The sequence below is a fragment of the Macaca nemestrina genome, chromosome 4, assembly GCF_043159975.1.
Source record: "Macaca nemestrina isolate mMacNem1 chromosome 4, mMacNem.hap1, whole genome shotgun sequence".
In the NCBI taxonomy this organism is placed as follows: domain Eukaryota; kingdom Metazoa; phylum Chordata; class Mammalia; order Primates; family Cercopithecidae; genus Macaca; species Macaca nemestrina.
Genome location: NC_092128.1, coordinates 47,101,792 through 47,116,120, shown reverse-complemented (window position 1 = coordinate 47,116,120; position 14,329 = coordinate 47,101,792). Strand labels below are relative to the sequence as shown.

Sequence of the window (14,329 nt, the reverse complement as noted above, 5' to 3'; positions counted from 1 at the left end):
AACCAAATATATACACAGTAGGTTAAAATCTCTTTTATGTATCCCCAAAAGAAGTCCTTAGTCTATTCCCTGTATCATTAAAATTTCCTGAGAAGAATACTAAGGATTAGTTTAATATGTTCAAAATGCATCAGAGTATACCCTGAATTTTGATTCCCACTAATTCCTCCCCATTTTGGTTTACCCTTCCACAACTGAATTAAAAATGGGTGTTGAGTAAATATTAAGAATATGTGAAAAAAGTAACTTGCACCTAGAAATACATAGTTCATAGCATTCATCATGTAAAGAAACAGAAATCACTACTTTTCTCAAGGCCTGTCATATTGAAAGAAATGTTTTTGGGTAATATTCCATATAAACTAGTATATGGTTCTGCTGCAATCACCAACCAGTGGGTTATTCAAGTTCTCCTCCCCTCCTTCAGTCAGGAGTCCCATACTGTGGACCGTGCGGATCCCAGAGTTCAAAAGATGTGAGTCAGAGTCCCAGGGAAGTATTTGAGTTTGTCAGTGATTCTGCTAATGAAGGTAAAGTAGAGTAGTATTTAAGGACTTTTCCAGAGGCAGCCTGTCATCATCCAAAAGAACTTTCTGTGATAATGGAGATACTCTACATCTGCACGATCCAATGTGACAGCCACTTGCTACAGCCACTTGCTACATGTGACAATCGAGCACTGAACAGTGTATATAGTGCAGTAGAGAAACTGTAAGTTTTTAATTTTGTTTACACTTAATTAGTTTAAATTTAAAAATAAAGAGCCATATGTGGACAGCAAAATTCTAGAATTATGACATCATTCCACACAGGAATCATAGCCCAGTTTGTTTTCACAGGGCTCACAGACCTCGAGACCCCTAGATGTAACAGAGCATGGGCTTTGGAGGCTGACACACTAGAGTCTCTTACCCAACCTACTCAACCTTGAAATTGTACTTTACTGAGCCTCAGCTTCTTCATCTCTATAACGGGAATCTCAACACCAAACTCTCAGGGTAGCCTCCCTTGCACTGTGTCCAGCACACAGACACTGTAAAAATTAGTTCTCTCTTCAGTCCTCCTTCACCCTTCTCAATCTAAAAGAATTACATATGTGAAACTTAACAGCCAATTATGAGATGTAATTTCATGAACAATCTATAAAAATGTTTGCATTTCTTAGAAGTAATGAAAAGAAAAATATCACAGTGGGGTTATATTATAATTTGGTAAAAATGGTATGGAATTGAAGAATTATAAACTGTATTCATGTTTAAACACTTGGTTAGTGAACCAGAAAGCTAAAGTCTGCTCTTTTCTTATCTTACCAAGCATGACATTCTATAACAGACAAAAGCCACATAAAATTGTTCAAATGCTACTTTCTATGATGTAGTATTCACAAATAGCAGATCTGGAGACTCTCTACATTCTTGTGTAAGGATGTGCTACCCAGCATTATTCTAGTGCTCAATAAATATTTGATTAATGTTAAATAGATGAAGTTCAGGAGAAATTACTGACATACTTAATTATATACTTGGCTAAAAGACTAATAAAAAACCACACACACACAAATTATTCACTATGTATTCAAGGTAGTTTTATTTACAAAGAAAGAAAATGGACAACCACCTTAACCTTTCATATTAGAATATATAAGCAAAGACAAATTAATTCAATAAAATATCATGTAGCTACTAAAATATGTATTGAGAATTTATGAGACAAGTTTATAGTATAAAAAGGAAATCAGATTGTAAAATTACATATAGCTTGATTTTAAAAGTTAAAAACATACATGAAAAAAAGTTCTTTTAATGTTATCTTCATTAGCAGACAGGGAAACATGTAATTTTTCTCCTTCATACTTTTTCCTATCTTCCTAGATTTCTATGAGTATGTATGACTTTTATATTGGGAGGTGAGGCTCAAATTCTTTTTAAGTTATTCACTGTGGTTGAGCCCTAGTCATCTTTCTTTCCCGTCATTTAAGAGCAGCTCACAGTATTGTGGGAGGATAACAGCTCAAACCACAAAACCTCAAATGTGTTTTGGCCCCCAACCGCCTGGCAACCAAGCAATGAGAGTAATTACAGAGTGCTTATCCAATACCCACCTTGTAGCGGCCATGGGAGACATCATTTTCCCCTTCCTGCCCCGGACATGGTACACTGTTGGCCAGATTCTATGCCAGCTGTTGGCTTCCTCTCCAGAGGTATGAACATCTTAAGGGTTAAAAAAAAAAAAAAAAAGCACCACTCTGTAGCAACTATATACCTATGTAACCCATTTGCAAGATCTTCATTTAGTATCAAAGATTTTTAAAATAGGAAATCTGTGGTCAAATAATTTTTATAATAATTATTTGGAGATAATGTAAGGGAAACTCTGACAGTTCAGGGATTAGAGCACCCTAACTCTGCCCTGGGATGCTGATGAGCATCTGGTTACAGACCAGAAGCACGAACAGAAGTTTACCAGGAAAGGCAGAAACAGAGTGATACTTCAGATGGAGAGAGCTGTCCATGCACAGATTTGGGTGTCCTGGTATAATCAAGGAAGTGTGGCATGACTTCCACTAAGGCTACAGCACAGGGCATGTGCTAAAAAGCATAGGAGGAGATCTTGGAAAAGCAGACAAGGGCCAGGCCATGAAAACACCTTGCAAGCCATCTTAAAGGATTTGGACTTGAACCTGTGTGACCAATGACAATGATTTTAAGGATTTAAATGATTAGCACATAAGGACGGTCTCTTTGGCTATAGTGGAGGGGATGAGTCTAGTAAGGCCTATACATTCTCTGCAAAATGTTTTTAAATGCATAAAATATATAGAAACTATATATATATACACACATACACACTGAAATGCAGCATATAATACAATACTGACTATAATAATACTGAAATGCAGTTATCTCCATGGAAGCCCACGTTAAAATTCCATGGCTTTCAACCTTTAAACTTGTATCAGAATCACTTAGGAGAACTTGTAAGAACAGATTGCTGAGCCGCACCTCCATGTTCTCAGATTGTGCTGATGCTTCTGGTATTGGGAATAATACATTTAGGAACCATTTACTAGGGTGATGCCCAGGTTTCTAGCTAGAAACCTATATGGACTTGGTACTACTCACAGTCTTACTCATCTCTGTATCCCTAGCACCTATTGCTTGTACATAGTATGAAATTTTCAATAAATACTTTTTGAACAAATGAAGTAGGAATATAGACACAACAGTAAATCTAGCACTGAATCTGTGTGGAAAAGTTATAACTTTGTTTGTTTTTTGTTGTGCTTCTTAAAATAGTCCTTGGAATTTCTAAACACAATGAATTTTGATCAAATACAAGAATTGATAAGGTTCATAAAATAATCTTCAAGATACCAGTTATATACACATAGCATTGCATTTACTTTTCAAAATAATACTTGGGCAATCAATGCTGTTAAAATGTGAAATCCTCTTTATTCATATATAAGAAATCTCTCTTTTACTAATGTTATCAGTGTCAAATACTGAAAATTTCAAAGAAACGATCACTTTTAATATACTTAGCAAATTTCAAAGGGTATTTCAATAAAAGTAGTTAGAGAAGCTTTGCAATAAATGGCTAAAAACTATTTTTAATGAGCTTCTCAATTGTTTGGTTATAAATGGATGTTTCTCAAGCTCCTGACGGTACTTAAAAACCATTTGTTTCCATAAGTATTTTAAATATTCCTTGCCCATTGTCTTTTACTATTACCACAGTTTAAGGTTTACATGGCAGGTAAGGTTCAGCCTAGCTTCATCTAAGTTATTACAAGCCATCTAAAAGAATCCCATTACTGAAGCCAGCAGTGTTTACCAAGTGGCCTGTGTTGGTTGCTATGAAGGATGTAACAGAAGCCAAAGAGTCGGTCACAATGTATACTTGTGAATGTAACCAAATGCCTTCAGTATCCTCCCTATCAGTATACCACTGCAAATATGCCCTTCTAGAAATATGTTATCGTCTCATACAATGATGTTCTAGCATCTTTTCAAGTCTCTACCACTCTACAAAACCCTACCACCATCCCATTATTTGACTGGGGCTGCCTTTCTTCCTTTCACAATCTTTCTCACATCTGCATCTCTTCTTCCTCCCGCCCTAATCATCCCTGTTCAGGCCCCTATCAGGTAGCCTCTGCAGCAGTCCCTCAACCCTTCTCATCCTCATCGCTCACTGGTGCGTGTCCATCACCTTTATCACCATCACTCCCATCCTTAAACGCATTCATAGCCCAACCTGGTCTGGCATAAGTCCTCCATTATTTGATTCCATCCTGAGTTTCTGACCTGTTTTTCCTACTTCTCTAAACACACTCCTCAACTACAGACAAACAGCCCTACTTCCTCCTGTCAAAACACAGTTCATACTTCCATATTTCTTTTGCTCTAACAGTTGTCTCCCTGACAAGGATGTGTCACATTCTGTCCAAGTCTTATCCATCTGTTGGGATCTAGCACTTATATGATCCTCCTACCCCAGACGCTTTCCCTATCCCAATAACAATTCTGTTTTCCCACATCTCCACTAAATAAAGTCACAATTTGGGGGTAACTGTATACACCTTCCCTCTGTAGCCAAGATGTAAGCTTCTACAACAAGCATTGTGTATTATACTTATTACAGGTTGAACATCCCAAATCCCAAAACCTGAAATCCAAAATGCTCTCAAATTCAAAATTTCAGGAGCACCAACATGACACTCCAATGAGCATTTCAGGCTTACAGATTTGGGATGCTCAACCAGTAAATATAATGCAAATATTTAAAAATCAAAACAAAAATCTGAAATACGAAACGCTTCTGGTCTCAAGCATTTCAGATAAACACTACTCAACCTGTATTCCCCTCTGTCCATCTCAATGCACTGCAGTCGAAGCAAAGGCTCCATGTATATCTGACTCTGTGACTCAGCTCATCTGTAGACAGAGGCTCCTGCTGTACCTCTCTCAGAGGACTTTTGTGAGTATCAAATGAGATGATAAAATATTTCTTTTGAAAACACTCTGCAAATTGAATTGGTGGGATAATTTAATTGGGAAGGCAAATGTACACTCACACAATGCCAGAGAACCAAATAAGAGAACAGTATGATATCTAGCTCTTAACAGTATTAGAATGCCACAGGAATTCAAAGACAGTACAGACCACGCCAGGATCCATGGGATTGTTGGGGGAAATTTTCCCTGAAGAGGATGATTTGAGGCAAGCTCCGAGGGAGGAGCAACTAAGACAAAGAAAGCCTATCAAGCTGACCCAATCTCTGGAAAGCATCTTAATCTATTCAGTAAATCAGCAAGACTCTGAACATGGCAGTCAGAGGTTACACAGAAATCTGAATAGCCCTGGGTTGTCTCCTTAAGCAGGCACCCCCATAGACACAGCCAGAGGTCAGTGGCCACTGCAGGAAAGAAAACAGTATGTTCCTTCAGCAGGGAACAACAATTAATTTGTCAAACTTTAGCTTTCTATACACTTATTTTTCTAAACGACTTACTTGTACTTGGCTATAGCCTCTATTAAAGATCCTATCACTGCATTCATCAGTTTACATTTCATCACTTTTTCCTGAGAATGAAGACTGAGCAAATATTTTCACAGACTAACATCGACTCTGAGCTCTAGCAAGCAGGACTCGAGGTCCCCCATCAGGATCACCATTGTGGCCCTGTACCTCTTGTTCTCTGGTATAGACATTTAACTACTATTTGCAGGGAGGCAGAAAGACTTAACGACTCAAGTGAGTCACAGGACTTTAATAATTAAGTTAGCCTTTAAAGCAGACATGCACAGATAAGGTTTGTAAGTGGCAAATTTCCTACTGATTCCTTTCCTGTTATGTCTACCTAGCGACAGCTAGTCAGTCTTCAAATAGACCCCATATACAAATATTTCTAGAACATTGAACGTATTTGTTACTACCTATATAAGTCCAATATAAAAGAAAAGGTGGAGAAAAAAAAGTCTGTGGACTTGCTTTAAAACTGGCTGCACTTGTTTTAAAAGTTGAATAGGATGTATGCCCATTGCAAAATCCATGTAAGAAAATTTCATACACTGTACCAGCAACCTGGATGCTAACAGCATGAAACAATCTGGCCAGGCACATAGTAACCGCAAGGAAAGATACATAGATCTTCCATGTTTGGCATGAAAAACCTAATAGAAAGCTACACTTTCCAAAAATTTTAATTAGACTAGAAAGGGTAACCAGAGAATTTTGCTTTGATCCTGGGATCTGTCTTTATCATTGTATCAACCTGTGAACCACAAAAGCAGCATATTCTTTCTACATTCCAATCTCAAGCAGCAAAGTTTTTTAGGGTGGGAAAAAAGGCAGTCTGTACTGACTAGAGAGGTTGGGCTGATTTATGTGATGTCAGAGATGCTTTATTTATGGAAGGAAGGTAGGTTAAGCTCTCCTGGGGATGACTTGAGCTCTGGTACAGTCTCTCTGGACCACTTAAACAATATCAATAGTTCACTTACGACATTTACACATCTTGGTTAATGTGGCATAACAAAACTGGAGACCCTTTACACCGAGGTAATTTTTCCCACTGTGACTGTAAGTAAAGGATAACAAAAAGCCTACATCCGGAGCATCCTAACTACAGAGAATTCTGAACTCACTACTCCCCATCCAGATTGGTTTCAACTTCCCAAGATCTTAAGATTTGGAGGATAAAAATGGGAGTGCACTGTTACTACTGTGTTTGTATAAAAGCTTGTGAAAAAGGTTCCCTTTGTATGACAGTATAAGTACAAAAAAAATGATTTAAAAAATGATAATGCAATTTTTAAAAATTTGTCACAAGTTTTATGTTGCGTGTTCCCAAAGAAAGTAATTCCAAATAGTGTGAAACCTCATTTATCTGGCATCAAGAGAGCAGAGCTCTGGAGGAGTGGTTTCCTGAATAACAAACACTCTGCCATTCATTTGCCTGGAGTGGAAGTGTTGTCTCTGCCTGCCAGCACTCCTCCCCTGCAGAGCCTCCCCTCCTCCACTCTGCAGGGCCTGGGCTGGGCTGTCACCCATGGTACCCCAGCCCCCTTGCCTCAGAGGAAACACATGACTCTGACTGATTGGACTAGACCAATCTCTCATCATCCCCCTGGATACAGTGGTACATCCAGAAGTAGGAATGTGACCCAAGCAGGACCTGTGCCCTTTCACTTAGTTTTGTGTTTAGACGTTGAGAGGAAGAGGGTGTCTGTCTGTCTCTTTCTCTCTCTCTCTCTCCCCTCCCCCACACCACCCCCCCCCCCCTTCCCTCTCTCTTTTTTTATCCAAAATCCTAACCGTGTAAACGTGGAGCAAAAGCAATGGACTCCTAAGAAACTCCACATAACCTCTGCCCCTGGACTACTGTGAGGAGGGTTTTTACCACTTTCAACTAAAAGAATACTGGTTCACACAATGCCCAAAGTTCATCTGGCTAAACTTTACCTGATGTTAAAGGAAACCTTCTCAAAATGAACTGCATCCTTCTCTACCTTGAAAAATGAAGCCACAGTAAACACAATTTTATCTTTTCTATCTAGTCACCTACTTAACCCCTAACATATAATGTTCTCAAGCACTATTGAATTATCCAAGGATACTCGACTTTCCACTAAATAGGGAGACACTTCTTTGTAACAGATTTCTTTGTTCATTATACTGTATGCAACATAACACTGCCTGAGTATGGCGGGCCAGACGTCAACTTATCCTCCTTTGTAGCTGCTACTGCCTCTACTGCCATATCCTACACCAACAGGTGGGTTTTTCCTAAACAATTAACCATACACCAAAAAGGAATAAATTAAGATATGGCAAGCTAGTTATTAGGAATGACTAATCACATCATGTCCTTTGTCTTACAAGGACAGAGTTTCACTCAATTTATAAGACAAACCAACAAAAAGAATGGGTTTGGGGCAACCACTCTGACATGGCCTAACCCCCATACCCCAGCATCCTACCTTCCTCCGTTCCCTCCCCATTTTCTCCCTTCTTCTGTGCACAACATGCTCCACTCTCATCAATGCCCTGGCCAACAAGGCATCTTTGTTGCCTGCATCCTTTAATGACTACCCTCTTCCCTGGGCTATAAATATCCTTTCTCATAGCTAACTGACTTAATCTCCAACTTTGCAGGTATAACTTCGTAGAAGAGAAATTTGGCCTAGCTCTTTATGACCTAAGCCAAAATCATGCCAATGTCAGCAAACGAATGGTTGTCTTTCGGTTGTGTGCACATTCCTGGCACAATTAGCATTTATTGACTTATTATTTATTTAATTATTTAACAATTACATAGAGCATAGTATAGGCAAAGCAGATACTCTTCTCAGTGATTTACAAATATTCATTAATTTAAGAGTCATAATAAATCAATGAAATAATTATTACCCCATTTTGCAGATGAAGAAACTAAGGCTTAGAGAGGTAAGTAAATTGCCCCAGACCCATAGCCAGTAAGTAGATTTGAACTGTCTGGTGACAGAAGTTATACTGTCAACCTTTATGCCATAGAAAAATTCATGATTAGTTAGAACTGCAAGGGGCTAAGCAAGCACACACATTGATATGTGTCTAGTACATATTCATCCATCCTTTCATTCCAGTGTTTTGAGCATTTATTATGTACCACACACATTTTAGTCCCTGAGAAGACAGCAGTAAACAAAACACACAAAGACCCAGTCTTGGCCAGGCCCAGAGGCTCATGCCTATAATCGCCAACACTTTGGAAGGCCAAGACGGAGCACAGCTTGAGGTCAGGAGTTCAAAACCAGCCTGGACAACATAGAGAGACACCATCACTACAAAAAATTTTTTTTTAATTAGTTGGGTGTGGTGGTGCATGCCTCTAGGAGGCTGAGATGTGAGAATTGCTTGAGCCCAGAAGTTTGAAGGTGTAGTGAGCTATGATCATACACTGCACTCCAGCTTGGGTGACAGAGTAAGCCCCATCTCTCAAAAAAAAAAAAAAAATTAGACCCTGTCTTGAAGGCAAAGTATTCTAATCATATTAGTATCACCCTGCACATCTTCATTGGTTATATAGCAAGCTTAGTGTTCTTTAAATATATATACATATATAAAATTGTCTCAAAGTCTGCACATAATCATAGTAATAAAGTACACATTTTGTAAATGTTTGAAAACTGAATTAATAATAATACTCATAGCTGTTATTCTCTAATCTATCTGGATTACTTACTCTGTGTCAGGAACTATACTAAGTATGTACTGCTTCATTGATGTACTCTATACACACACACACGACTTTGTGTTCTATCTAAAATTCAACAGAAGGAAAAGTCTGTCATCTCACCAATCTTAGAATTAGTCAGAGAACCTGTTTTACACTCAATACACAATAATTTTTAAAAACCTTTCTGGGGCATTGAGTATGCCAGACATCATGCTAAATGCATTGCATGCCTTACTTATTGAATCTTCATGACCATCCTGAAGTAGGTACTGTTATTTCATTAAACAGATGAGGAAGCTAAGGCTTAAATACCTAGTAAGTGGCAAAGCCAGAATATAAACTACGCTCCATTTGAGCTCCACTACAGAGTACTGGGAAAATGTCTTCTACTGGTAATGGACATGTTATTACAACCTGGCGAAACATAGAACTACCCATTAAGGAGTAAAAGTTTGTTATCTTTATAAGAACTAGCACCAGCAGAAATTGCCTAGTTAATATTAATATTATTTAGAATATCAAGTTTGGGCCTCAATCTATGGCTAGAAGGAAAAAATTGCCCACTACATGTGTACAAAGTTAATCTCTTTAAAAATTATTTTTATGTGTACAAATTTATGGGGTATATGAGAAATTTTGTTACATGTATATAACATGTAGTGATCAACCCAGGGTATTTAGGGTGTCCATCACCAGAGTACAGTACATTTTTGTGAAGTACAGTCACCCTACTCTGCTATCAAACACTGAATTTATTTCTTCTATATTTGTGCATGTTTGTAACCTTTAACCTACTTCTCTTCATCCTCCCCTCTCCCTTCCACTCATCCTTCCCACTCTCTCCTATCTCTCTTTCCATGCTCTATGTCCATGTGATCAGATTTTCTAGCTCCCACATATGAGAACATGCGGTATCTGTCTTTCTGTGCCTGGCTTATTTCACTTAAGATAATGACCTCCAGCTCCATTCATGTTACTGCAAATGATATGATTTTATTGTTGTTCATGGTGGAATAGTATATGTGTATGTGTGTGTGTGTGTGTGTATGTGTTGTGTATCCCACCTCTTTGGACACTTAGGGTGATTCCATGTTTTACATATTTATTTCCCTGGGTTACAAATTCCAAGATGATAACTACTACTCCCTTCTTTTATCTTGATATTTAAATATCAAGTACATTTCTTACAGTAATGTAAGGGGAAAAAAATCAAGAAGTACTTAACTTTTGCTAAGAAACTGAATAAAACATAAGGATAAATTCTGTTAGAGTAGATCAAGGTAAATGAGAACACCTAGGAATCATTCAGTAACACAAAGTTGATCAAAGAGCCCTACTGCTTAAACATCCTCGTCACGTTTCCCATCCTATGTCAAGCCTTGGGACCCCTTTGGCATCCCTCGCCCCCTCCAAATAACTGCCACTTTCTGTATCTCTAGCACTATCACAATCCTACGAGCACCACTGCTGTTACTGAGGAGTGATGGAACAGGCCATCGTCCCCAACCATTTCTGTCGCATCTTTTCTCATCTTCTAAGAGGAAAATCCCATGCTGACTGCTGCTGCTTCTGTTTAATGCCATATCTATAAGAGGCAAAGAAAGTGAGGAGCTTTTAAACATCAATGTCCACTATACAATCTGAACTAGGTTTCTTCGGAAACTAAAAGGCATATTTTAAGTATGAAATAACCTAGAACTATGCCATTAAAGAATAGAGAAAAAAATGCCAAGAATAAGTGTTTTGTTCTTTTTTAAAAAAAAAAAAAGAAAAAACATGCTCTTGGGGTATGACTGACGAAAAAAAAAAAAAGCTGTACATATTTAATGTATAGAACTTGGTAAATTTGGAGGTAAGTATACACCCATGAAACCCTCACTACAATCTATGCCATAAGCATATCCACCACCTCCAAAAGATTCCTCCTGTACTCTATTATTCTCATTACTATTTTCTGTGTATGTGTGTATGTTATTCTAAGTAATCGCTTTGGAAGACTTACACATTTACTTTGCCCGTATCATGTCACAGGAAGTACCTTCAGAGCCTACAGTGAATTTCAAATCTAATCATTTCACAGAAGATTGATTTTAAAATTTTTTTTTTTTTTTTTTTGAGACAGAGTCTCGCTCTATCACCCAGGCTGGAGTGCAGTGGCGCGATCTCCGCTCACCGCAAACTCCGCCTCCCGAGTTCACACCATTCTCCTGCCTCAGCCTCCTGAGTAGCTGGGACTACAGGCGCCCGCCACCACACCCAACTAATGTTTTGTATTTTTAGTAGAGACGGGGTTTCACCGTGTTAGCCAGGATGGTCTCGATCTCTTGACCTCGTGATCCACCCGTCTCAGCCTCCCAAAGTGCTGGGATTACAGGCATGAGCCCGGCCTTTATTTTAAATTTAAACCTCAATTCTCTCAAGAGAATTGGATGTAACAACCCAGCTAGAATTTAATTAAAGTTTTTTTTTTTGTTTTTTTTTTTAAAAGAGCCTAACCTCGTTGGGCTGAAAGAAATTCCTAACGTTTTTACTTGATGATGGTGGTATCACTGAAAACCAGTTAAATGGTTAAAGTGGGTGATGGAAGAATAAATTCTGATAACTATATCTGTTTTAAATTCTTTTTACTTTTTTTTTAAGAGACAGAGTCTCGCCATGTTGCCCAGGATGCACTTGAACTCCTGGGTTCAAGTGGTCCTCCCGCCCCAGCCTTCAGAGTAGCTCAGAATACAGGTGCACACTACCGTGCCCAGCTTAAATTTTCATTACTTTGATGAAACCCACTGTGTATTTGTTGGGGCTGTATAGTGAAGGAAAAGTAAAATAAATGGTTTGTAATTTTCAAAGTTGCCATCAGACACATCTCCAATAGTTCTCAACTACAAAAGAATTCATTAGTGGAGAAAATTCCTCTCAGCCAGTGGCCTATGGCTGGACCAATGTCCCAGCATCTCAATTAAGAGATGCTATTCTTCAGGGAACAAAACTAATAACACCGATCAACTTCTTGCCTCCCCTTTCCAACTTCTTCCAAGGAATTTTTTTAAATTGATGTTGATGCCAGGAAAAGAACAAACACCCTCCATTTGCAAGTGGAACAGAAAAACAGAAGCAGGTGGTCAAGTAGCTAAGCTGGCAAAGCTTCTGGCCTGTAGCCAGATGGCCTGAATTCATTCTTGGCTGACGTCACTAGTGACTCCCCAATGCACAGCTGTATAGTGGTCAGTCCCACCTTTACACACACACACACAAAAAAAAAGTTTGTGAAAGACAGGAAAAGGCCATGAAAATACTCACTTGATTACAGAATCTGTGAATGCCATGAAGAATATTAGGAATTCTGTCCATTACTTTAAAATGCTCATGGCAGAAGGAGGAGTAGCAAAGACACACACTCACAGCACTCACATTTGGTGAGGATGTGTAAAGTAAGTTCCTTGAATACATATGTTTCAAGAAAAAGTGTTGGTGGAGTGTGTAGTAACTAGTTGAAGTTGCACAACTGTTCAGATGAATACAACTTCTCTTGGGTGCCTATTGTAGGCAAGCTCCACCCCAGTGGCAGGACTGCTCGGCTCCATATGTATTCAAGGAACCTACTTTAAGATACTGATAATCAAAACTGCCCATTCCTCATTCTTATCATCATCCTTTAGAGTTTATGCTTTGGGGCTTTGTACTATTTCCTTAATTGCTAATTCAAGCCAACCTGAGTAAACTTAAGTAACTCAATTAACCAGTATATGTCTTGATTGTTTCTTCAGAAAAAAATAAAGTACTATACTAAATAATCTCTAAGACTTTTTTTTAAGACTTTTGATTTTATCATTATAAAATTGAAGCTTCTTTTTACTCTCCTATGCTAGCAAACTTCCCAGCAGCTTCCTCTTATTCTTCATACCTCTAAATAACAATTGTCTACAACTTAAAATGTATTCACTTTGATATACAAATACAGTGATAATCACAATTACATCTAAATTAAAATTTGAAAACTATATCAATTTTTTTGAATCATTGAATCTACCACATGTCACAATTTCTGGCATATAAGTATTTAAAATAGTTTCCCAGTTTGAAATAAAGGCTCTCTGGTACTTAACTAGTAAAAATCAGGTATTAATCAAGTTTTAGACTACCTTTACATTATTAATTTTGTTGTAAAACAATCTAAAAGCGTGTTTTAAAAATTCTTCTAAATGCTGAATGATTCAAATGTCTTTCATTTGGACTACAATGAATGAGAATGAAATGCTTTGGCTCTTAGATCTGTCATACCTATTCTGATATCTGTGCTTTCACCTGGATATGTTGTTTGGAGCTATGTAAATTAAAGTCTCAAAGTCACTCCTTTTGGGTAACCTGCCAGCACACATACAAAGAGTTCCTTTAAAAACATAGTTAACGAGCCAGGCACAGTGGTAAATCCCAGCACTCTGGGATGCCAAAGTGGGAGGATTGCTTGAAGCCAGGAGTTTGAGACTGGCCTGAGCCACATAGGCAGACTCCCGTCTCTACAAAAAATTTAAAAAGTAGTCAGGCATGGTGGCGCATGCCTGGGGTCCCAGCCACCCAGGAAGCTGAGGTAAGAGAATCACTTGAACCTGGGAGGTCAAGGCTTTAGTGAGTCAAGATGCCAAGATCATGTCACTGCACTCCAGCCTGAGTGACAGAGTGAGACTCTGTCTCAAAAAACATAAAGTAAGTAATACAAGGAGTAATATAAGAACTTAGTAATATAAGGACTTAGGCCAGGTAAATGCTGACCATGGCAGATGAAGAGAATAATTGTGAATTCTACTTACAGCTATATTTGTCAATCACTGAAGGGGAAAATCAGGTACATCTGTTGTCCCAGTTTGGATCAGAAGTCCATGAAAAATTACATTTTAAGCATGGCCAACTTAACAAACAGTATCAGCACCCTGGGTGGTCCTTTTAGGAAAATACACATATATGTGTATTATCACTATTTGATACGATTTGGATTTATGTCCCTGCCCAAATCTCATGTGGAATTGTAATCCCCAATGTTGGAGGAGGGGCCTGGTGAGAGGTGATTAGATCATGGGGGTGAATTTCCCCCTTGCTGTTCTCATGAT

The 14,329-nt window shown here is 38.4% G+C and overlaps 1 protein-coding gene across 7 annotated transcripts in view; it reads right to left on the bottom strand.

Annotated features, from left to right (window-relative positions):
* Positions 1–14,329, bottom strand: part of LOC105475271 (dedicator of cytokinesis 4) — a 474,119-nt gene that overhangs the window by 422,889 nt on the left and 36,901 nt on the right. Inside the window, exon 1 of one of the 7 annotated variants that reach the window (XM_071093955.1) lies at positions 2,102–7,248. The exons of the other annotated variants lie outside the window; for them this stretch is intronic. The gene's annotated coding sequence lies outside the window, so the exon portion shown is untranslated. Of the gene's footprint in view, positions 1–2,101; positions 7,249–14,329 lie in introns of those variants that run through there. 7 annotated transcript variants of the gene reach the window in all.